An 8695-nucleotide genomic window follows, 5' to 3' on the forward strand; every position below is an offset into this window, starting at 1 on the left:
CAATATATTTCATCAGAGCTCCTCTTTCATTAGTTCTAGACCAATTACATCAACTATTTCTTCTCCAGGATAATTTTTCAAGCTATTAAAAAACTGTGGAAAACCCAAAATTTTCTCTCGCTTCCTCATTGCAAAGGACTTTCAAATGATAATTGTTAAAGATATGGGGAGAATGGGAGAGTTACCGTTTGCTACAGACTAAGAGACTTGTCAAAAAATGTTGAAGAGTTAATATTCAAGGCACCCAGCAATAGGAAACAAGAGAGTTTAACTCATATAAAAAAATCAGGACAACAACAATAGAGGTGCAGGAAGTAATTTTTCTTACCATGACCGTTTTTCTTATTACTTCTACTTCACCAGACTGGAAATGCTCAGCCCACAGGCTCCCCAGTAAATCTTTTTGGTAGCTGCGCGAAAATCTTTCATTGATGTGGCTTTAAGGCAATGGTGTCAGGCTGTCAGGGTCCAAATCCTTCTGAAAAGATGCACTGTGCTGGTGGATTCCTTGCGCACCCATGAATAGCGAGAACAGGCGATTACTGTAAATGCTTTGTCCATTATCTCCAAGTAGCCAGACACTTCTATTAAAATTATCTGGAAATGTGTTTAACGATGACAGATAAAATGATGTTGCAGGGCTTCAGCTTAGGGACACACAGAAGTTGAAGTGGGCATCATCTATCCGACCTGATGAAACAGCACAAGTCATTCTGCACTGGATCACGTTATATTTGCCAGATTTCCTTCACAAATGATAGTCTGTTGAAACAAAATGAAACGAATGAAAAAAGTAGAAGGCCAAAGTTCACGAGAAACTAATGATGCCATGGAGAAGAGACACCTGAGTAGGCTGTGAGAGGGACTTAACTGATCAACACAAAACTCAGCAAGTATTCACCTGTTTTTTCCCCTAGGTGAACATAATTCTTGTGACTGTAAAATTTAGCCTGTAGACGGTGTGCACCTCCCTGTCCACGTCACTGGTTTGCGGGAGGGGGAACATCAGGGGAGGCAGTGCTGAAGCCTAACGTACAGTGTGTTCATGATTTAGAAGATGTCCTCTGTCCTCAAGTCCTCCTTCCTCTCTGTTCTCCGGTCTCTTCATTCCTGTAACAGACAATATTCTCCTGCGATACCTCTCCTCTACAGTCTCTTGAACAGCAGCTTTTTTGGGTCACGTTGTTTCGTGCTGATTTAGTACAGGCTCTCCCATTAAAACTAGTAACATAGAGCAAGGGTCCACTCAGCTTTCTCCTCCTGCTTCTGTTTATGTTCTTTCACACAACCCCTGGAAATACTTTCTCATGGCTCTAGTGACATACCTCTTTTTCCTTCACATCATTTCTCCACAACTGCATTTTTTTGAAGCGGAGACACCTGTGCCAAGGGGCTGGCGGTGGGGGTCTCTGGGGGGAGATGCCGGGGCCACCCCATGCTGGGCATGGACGGCTCTGTAGTGGCCCTGCCACAGGGCACAGCTGGGCCCCGCAGCGGTGTGGGGGCAGCCGCTGCAAAACGGCATTTCAGAAAGGGGAAACCAGTGCCCGGCAGCGAGGGCGAGGAGAAAAGAGTGAGAAACAGCCCTGCGAGCACCAAGGTCAGCAAAGGAGGAATGACTACCACCACCTCCACTCGGCTTTACAATTTATTTCTCCACTTCAAGTTCCAGCTAGACTCCAGTCTCGACAAATTCTGGAAGTTGAAATAAAGAGGGAGCAAGTGATTTGTTACGTGAGGAGACATTCTGTTCCAAATGAAACTTTCCTCACAAGTACAGAAAGAGTTAGCTTTCATCTCCACCAAGAACAGTATTTTGTGAATGGGGAGAAGTGAATAAGCAATGTAGATTCTGCTTTTCCCCCTGAAATACATGCACTTATTTTTGAAATATAGGGCTGAAGGATTTTTCTCTAGGAAAAATTTATTCATAATAAATAAAAGAAAAATAGTTTCAAGCTGAACTGCCTTCCAAATTAGAGTTTGACTTCAGCTTTTTCTGTTTTATGAGTCAAGCCTTTTGCTTTTATTAAGGGCAGTTGAAATTTCGATTTACTTGTGGCTGGATATAATTCTTCATTCAACCTACAAAAAATATTCAATTTATTGAAATGTTTCAGTTTCAGATCATTCCAAGCTAATATTTGTTCAGCTCAGCTAAACTGAAAACCAGAAGCATATCTGTATTTAAATATAGTAGAATAATTCCTTCCATCCCTGTATCTGTGTCAGCCTAATCAGGTCACCGGTGGGAACTGTTGACTGGTAGAAACACAAGGCTTTCTCTTCATGAAAAATGACTGACCTTGCTTTAAAGCAATTTAGTTTGTGTCAACATTGCCTTTCTCATTAAATAATAGGCTCTAAGTGGCATATCCATTCTTCTTCAGTACAGAGAAGAGCTCTCCAGGCAAGTCCTGGGATGCTATTTTTAGGCATCTCGTAGTAATAACATGCTCAATGTACTGTTTGGAGTATGTCTACAATAATTATTCCTTGTCTGCTCTGTTGTATTGGTCAGCTCCAGAGAGAGCTCGTAAAAATGTTAGAACTGCACACCCTTACGTGGATGCAGAAAGGATACCAAATACATGTACACGCTTGGTAGCACTTGGTTAGCTGTAAATAATACCATTACGGTGATTTTATTAAATATACACACACCTACCTCTGTCTGAAAATGCTGAACAACTTCAGCATAATTCTTCCCCATTTAGTTGCTGAAGATGACTCCTCTTGCAACCCCTTGTCACTGATTCTCCTACTTTTGGTATTTCCTCAATATACTACCTGGCCAGTCACACAAGTATTGGAGATGATAACACAGGTAATTTCATCTGTCAGAACTGAACCAGCAGTGAGTGAGAAATAGTCTGTTCACTTGTCTCTTTTCTTTTTAAAATATTCCTTCTTTTTCCTTCTATTATTATTATTGTTGTTGTCATTATTATTATTGTCATTGTTAACACCATCATCTTATGCTGCTGTGTAGGAAGGTTCTCAGTCCAGATCTCAAGGTGACATGTATTACATCAAGCCTGCCAGTATTCCCAAAAATTCCTTAGAACTTGCTGTTGTGATTACATAGTTCTCAGGAAGCATGCTTTCCTGTAATTAAACATTACAAAGGTGCAAAATCAGCCAAAGATAATCTAACAAACATATTCGAATATATATATATGCGCCATTCACATTATTAGACCAGGTCTTTAAAAATTTTTGCCCTGCGTATTGGCTACTAAGGATACAGGAGAGGCCACGTGGCTTACTCAAACTGTTCTTCAGTGACAAGTCATCTCTCCTGGGAAATCATTTCAGATATCAGTCACGTAGCACACACACAGCTCGTCAGAGCTTTTTAATGATTTAGTAACGTAGTCAATGTGGTAGTGTTTTAGCACTGGTTATCAGAGTGCTGCAGTTAATAGTGTTGATTGTAGGGTACAACATCCTAATGTGTCCTTTGCAACGTAACATGGGCCAGGCTGGCGCTGCTGTGACTAGACGCAAGTCTTATATTAACAAGCAGATGTCTGTCTGCATCAAAAGATTTGTCTTCAGCCCTATACAGACATTATTTATAGGATCCCTTAAGGTTCTTGATCAGATCTAGTGCAATGTCACGTCACTATCCTTCCTCCAGGTAATGCAGTTAATCAGCATGATGTGATTTGTCATTTCTAGGTTGATGACATCCAGCTCTGACTTTTCAAAGCTTAGCATTGCATAGGCTGTCACACCATTTCAAATATATTGAACTAAAGCAAAACTGTTTTCACTTGAAGTCAGATAAAAGAGGAGGTCTGCTAATGGGTCTAGGAACTTCTGAACAAACTGCTGTTTCCCAGGCTAAACTCTGTAAATGGAAAAATAATTTGAATTCTTGTATTAGGAGTTAGAGCATTAAATTTGCTTCAGCCAGGTTCAGAAAAATCTCAGAGCAACATAATACTTTACAAAGAGATTCTTTTTCCCACTCTAATAGGTCAGAATAAGCCCCACTAGAAACAGCAGTGTGATGGCAGAAAGCAGACAGTTCAGCTACCTGCCTTACCCAGACCACAGTCAGAGATGGAAGCATCACATATTTGGCAATCTAATTAATATTATATATGTTTCCCCATAGAAGCTCACGTTTCATTTCTGAGAAACCAGACTGGACTGAAGCGTCGCTGCACAGCAGCACATGGCGCCTTCAGTGCCAGACAGCGTCCAGGCAGGGTTCCTGTACTTTGTCACAAGAAGTTATCAGAGATGGTACCATGAACTTGAGAACTTGATCCAAAGTAGGAAACAGTAACAGGCAATGCCAACATTAAGACATTTTTAGTCCCCTTCCTAATAAAATTACCCCTACTGCAATAAACTTCTTTGTTTGTGACTTCAGCAGCACCATGGCTAAAACAGGTACAGGAACAAGACCATTCCCCAAGCCATACAAACAGGCTCTCAAAAGAAAAACGTTTGACTCTTCGCTGAGGTGAAGTAAAAAAAAACAAACAAACCTGACACAAAAGCAACAACAGGATGTAAGAAAATCAGCTTTGAACTAACAAGGCCAAAGCAATGTTAGTAAAGTGATGCGATTTCATGATGTCTCCAGTGCCAACAAGAATTAATCCTTCTTTTTTTTTTTTTTTTTGCTAGTTTTTCTAAAGCTTCAGTATTTTTCTTTCACCTCAACTAAATCTCTGATCTTTTCAGGCAGGTCAAGTTTTAACACAGGAAGGGATGCCAAAGCAATAAATAACTAAAAAGGCTGGTTTTGAGATTGTCAGTAGCGATTATACACCAAAGCAACCTCCTGATAAGCATGAGTGAAAAGACGACCAGAAAATTTGGCAAGAAGAAACAAAGTTCTGATTTATTAAAGACTGACAACAAGGCCTAAATCTGTTGTGTAATATGCACACATTTATCACATTAATACTGAGTGGAATGGAGAAGTTTCCTGAGACCTGACGATTAAAATCTAGTCCACCAGTTTTAAAATAATTAGCCTAAAGTTTCTCTCAGCGTACAGTTAGGAAAATTGTTGAAGAGATTACTGCTGCTTAGATTCATCTCCTTGGCTATTTAAAACAGACTTTGAAAATTATTTAAAAGGTTGCAAAATCCTTATTAATTGGAAAAGTTGAATTTTGTCCAAATCCCCAGGAACTGTACCTAGTTGAACACCTGTTTAATCAAATCACACAAATCATCAGAAAATTAAAACTGTAGGGTACAGATTACTTCTAATCCCGGAGATGTTAAAAGTCAGCATGACAGTTAAGTTCCCAGAGCTGAAATCTGAGCTGTAAGAATAGAAAAGTAATCATAGCAGAAAAATTATGGAGAAAACATAGTTAAGATGCACAGGAGGACCAGAGCAGTTCTGGATTTTAAAGATGAAATAGCACATTTTTATCTCTGGCTGAAACATTTTAACACCTTGTATTTACTTGCCTTTACTTGAATAGTAAAGAGGTATCAAAGAAAAATATAACAATTCTCATTGATCTCTAGGATGTTCCAAAGATGCTATTCATTATTTCTAAATATGTGAAATGCATGTTGACAAAGGCATCAGTACTTACTGGAAAAGAGGGGGCTACTTGTGCATCCCAGTTTTTCTAAGCATCACAAGCTGAGATGCATTGAAAGGCTCCCCGGGCCAACTGCTGCACTGCACAGGGGAAAAAACATTTAATATTTTTGTTTGTTTGTTTTTACAAGGTTAAGCAAAAGGTTTGAAAAGCTTTGGTGTGCGTGTCAAATAAGCTCAGGCTGAAGAGTATATGCGTGTGCCAATTCTTTAACACAGCAGAAACCATAAGTTGCACTGCATGACCAAAATTCTACATATGCTATTCCTGAGCCTCAGTTACCTCCAACAGTGTTAAATTAGCCCTCACAGAAAAACAGTGAGGACATAAAAACAGACGGACATGCTTCCATGCAACAATATAAACTGCTTGCAGTAACACTAGAAATTGAGGACTTTGCTACCAAATGGCTGTAAAGCCCATGAATTTCTACAATTAACAGATTATGCCCTATAAATATCACTGCAGTAAATCCACATTCCCAATATGGATGTAAACTTGTTTCAAGAGTATTAAGGTCAGTTTACTTTAAAAGTAAATTTTATTTACTTATGTTTTTGCAAAACCCAGCTATCTTTCATATATCAAACACCAAGTTGTTGGTTTTTTCTCCACACACATCTCCTCCCCCAAATGCTGTGCCAGCAGTCCAGAAATTCCCGGTAATTCTGATGAGAAAAGTAGAGACAAGAGAACTAATTCAGAAGGTTTGGGTTTCAAGAATGAAACAAACAAACAAACAAAAACCCACAAAAAAACCACTTGAAAAGGCACAGAGGTATTTTAACTGACCTTTGAACACTCATAATATTGGAAACAAGCTATGAAAAGAAACTGAGATGTGGTTGTATTTAATCCCTGCAGAATGTTTCTGCCAGTCTTCTCTTCCATGTAGGCAATTAATAAAGCCAGAAGTAAATTCCTGTAGAAAGAAGAAAATAGAAAATAAGATAATTTGCTGTGATTTGTTTCTGCTGTGGGAATTGTCTGTAATCTACAGCACATGGAAGCAAGCAAACCCAGTTGGAGTGGCTCTTGCAGAAGTCCTTTGGTGAACGGAAACGAAACCACTGCAGGTAATGAAGGCTTTGCTCCTTTTGGACTAAGAACAGAAAAAGTCAGACTTAAGACCTATTTGCAGATCAATTCAGAATGTTACATTTTTAGAACCGGAGGCATTGTCATCCTTTAACCATAAGAGCAATCACTTATTCAGATTGAGAAGATATAATCTTTTCGCAGTACCGTAACATTAGTCAGTTCTAATTGAATTTAATTGTTCCTTTGTTGTCACACTTGTTCACATTTTCATGAGTATTAAAAAAAAGACATACAATTTGCAAATCCAGAGTTCTAGGATGATGTTCAGTGTTGGATAAACAGCTCAGGTTTTCTATGTATTTTGATCTTGACATTGAAATCCCATGAAAGGATCATGGGATGCTACGTTTAGCCTTGTGGCTCAGGCTCTGAGGCTGATTTATATTGTATCAAAAGGATATGTGAACCAGACAACGCTTTGATGCAGATATCTTTCCATCCAAACCCAGAAGGCTTTTTCCCCTAGAGGGAACATTGGAAGTACAGCAGCGGACAGAGAGGACACGCTTTGCAGGACTTTCAGGGCTTGAGCAACCTAATCTAACATGGAGTTTAGTCCTGCTTTGCACAGAGGGTGACCAGGTACCGGTATCGCCTGAGGTCCTTTCCAACCAGAACTGTCCTTTGGTTCTGTGATTTTGCTGGGTACTACTGGCTCAAAATTGCAGTTTATACATCTGTCAGATCATGGTGCCACACACACTGCCTAAGTTTTCAAGGATTTTGTTCTAGATCACTAGTTGAACTCCAGCACAGGGCAGACTGGGGATTATGTTAAACAGATTTTGATCTCTCTTCTGGAGATAACGTCCTCTAGGGTTTAAGTACCCAGTTGTGCACTTGGTCCTTAAAATATCTTACAGCCTTCTCTCAGCTGTCATCTTCACGTGCTTTGGAGAGGGTCACAAACTCTGTTTTTCAGCAGATCAACTTGCACAACAGGCCACAAAGACCATCCCTCCCTTCTCTGAAGACTGAGAAGGTTCCATGAGGAGAGCCCCTCTACAGCCAGTATAAAAAATCCTCCTGAACTCACTTTTGCTTCAAAAGACAGATTATCTGCACACCCATTTCATATTCCCCAGTTTCTTGTACCGGTGGAACTGAATACCTCTTGCTTTATAAATAGGGATTTGAAGAGCTGAATCCAAAAATAGCTACAGGTTATGCCTGAAGCTGGATGAAAGAAGTAGAGAAAGGGGAAGGAAGGTTGGATTATCCCAGTAATACCAGCAATATGCCCAGCTACAAAAAAGAAAGGTTGTGTAATGATAATATGTTATCCAAAAACTCTGCTGAAGTTCAACCGTGATTCAGCCAGAGTAATTCAGGTCACAGTTTAAGCTTTTCACATAATTAGTTTACATTTAATCAGACTGCTGGTATGTAAACATAATTACCATTCTCAGACCTCTAATTGAAATTGTCACAGCACTACCGCTAGCTACTTCTCCAGATCTGCTAAAATGGATTTCCTGCTCACGGACACTAAGCTGGCACGACAGTTTTCTTGAAGACTCTGCCATGCACTGGGCTAACCCACACTGGGCAAGACTCTTCCCAGTCACACTGGTGAAAAGAGACAAAACAGCACACTTCAGTCCTAGCCACACATGTAATAAATTAAGTTCAGCTGGTGTTAATCAGGCCAAATACATTTAAGCTAATGCATTACCAAATTCATGTACAATAGTTCCTAATCATGCCAGTAAAGCTTGTCTCTAATGGGATAAATATCTACAAACTAGGATTTATGTGCAAAAGTATCAAAGACTGTTTGTGCCCTTTGGCTTGGTATTTCCTTCTTGAAAGAGCTTACCATTCACCTAGCTGGTCAGAAAATTAAATATCTTCATTTAAAATAGAGATACAGTGTTCTTTAAAATTAAAGTTATGCTTACATCTAAGTCTTAGAAAATATCAGCCCAAGTATTTAGGTATAGTATTAAGAAACAATTTCTTCCTCCCATTAACTTAGCATACAATAAAAAGAGCAGGACAGGAGC

The 8695-nt window shown here is 39.5% G+C and overlaps 1 long non-coding RNA gene across 1 annotated transcript; it reads right to left on the reverse strand.

Moving 5' to 3' along the window:
• Nucleotides 1-334: 334 nt before the first annotated feature.
• LOC121087737 lies at nt 335-5650 on the reverse strand. Its single transcript, XR_005827715.1, has 4 exons — nt 5580-5650; nt 2669-3108; nt 902-1110; nt 335-762 (listed from the first exon to the last, which is right to left on the reverse strand). It is a non-coding gene; the product is annotated as an uncharacterized LOC121087737 (long non-coding RNA).
• Between the last annotated feature and the right edge of the window lie 3045 nt (nt 5651-8695).

The sequence above is a fragment of the Falco naumanni genome, chromosome 4 (assembly GCF_017639655.2).
Source record: "Falco naumanni isolate bFalNau1 chromosome 4, bFalNau1.pat, whole genome shotgun sequence".
Classification (NCBI taxonomy): domain Eukaryota; kingdom Metazoa; phylum Chordata; class Aves; order Falconiformes; family Falconidae; genus Falco; species Falco naumanni.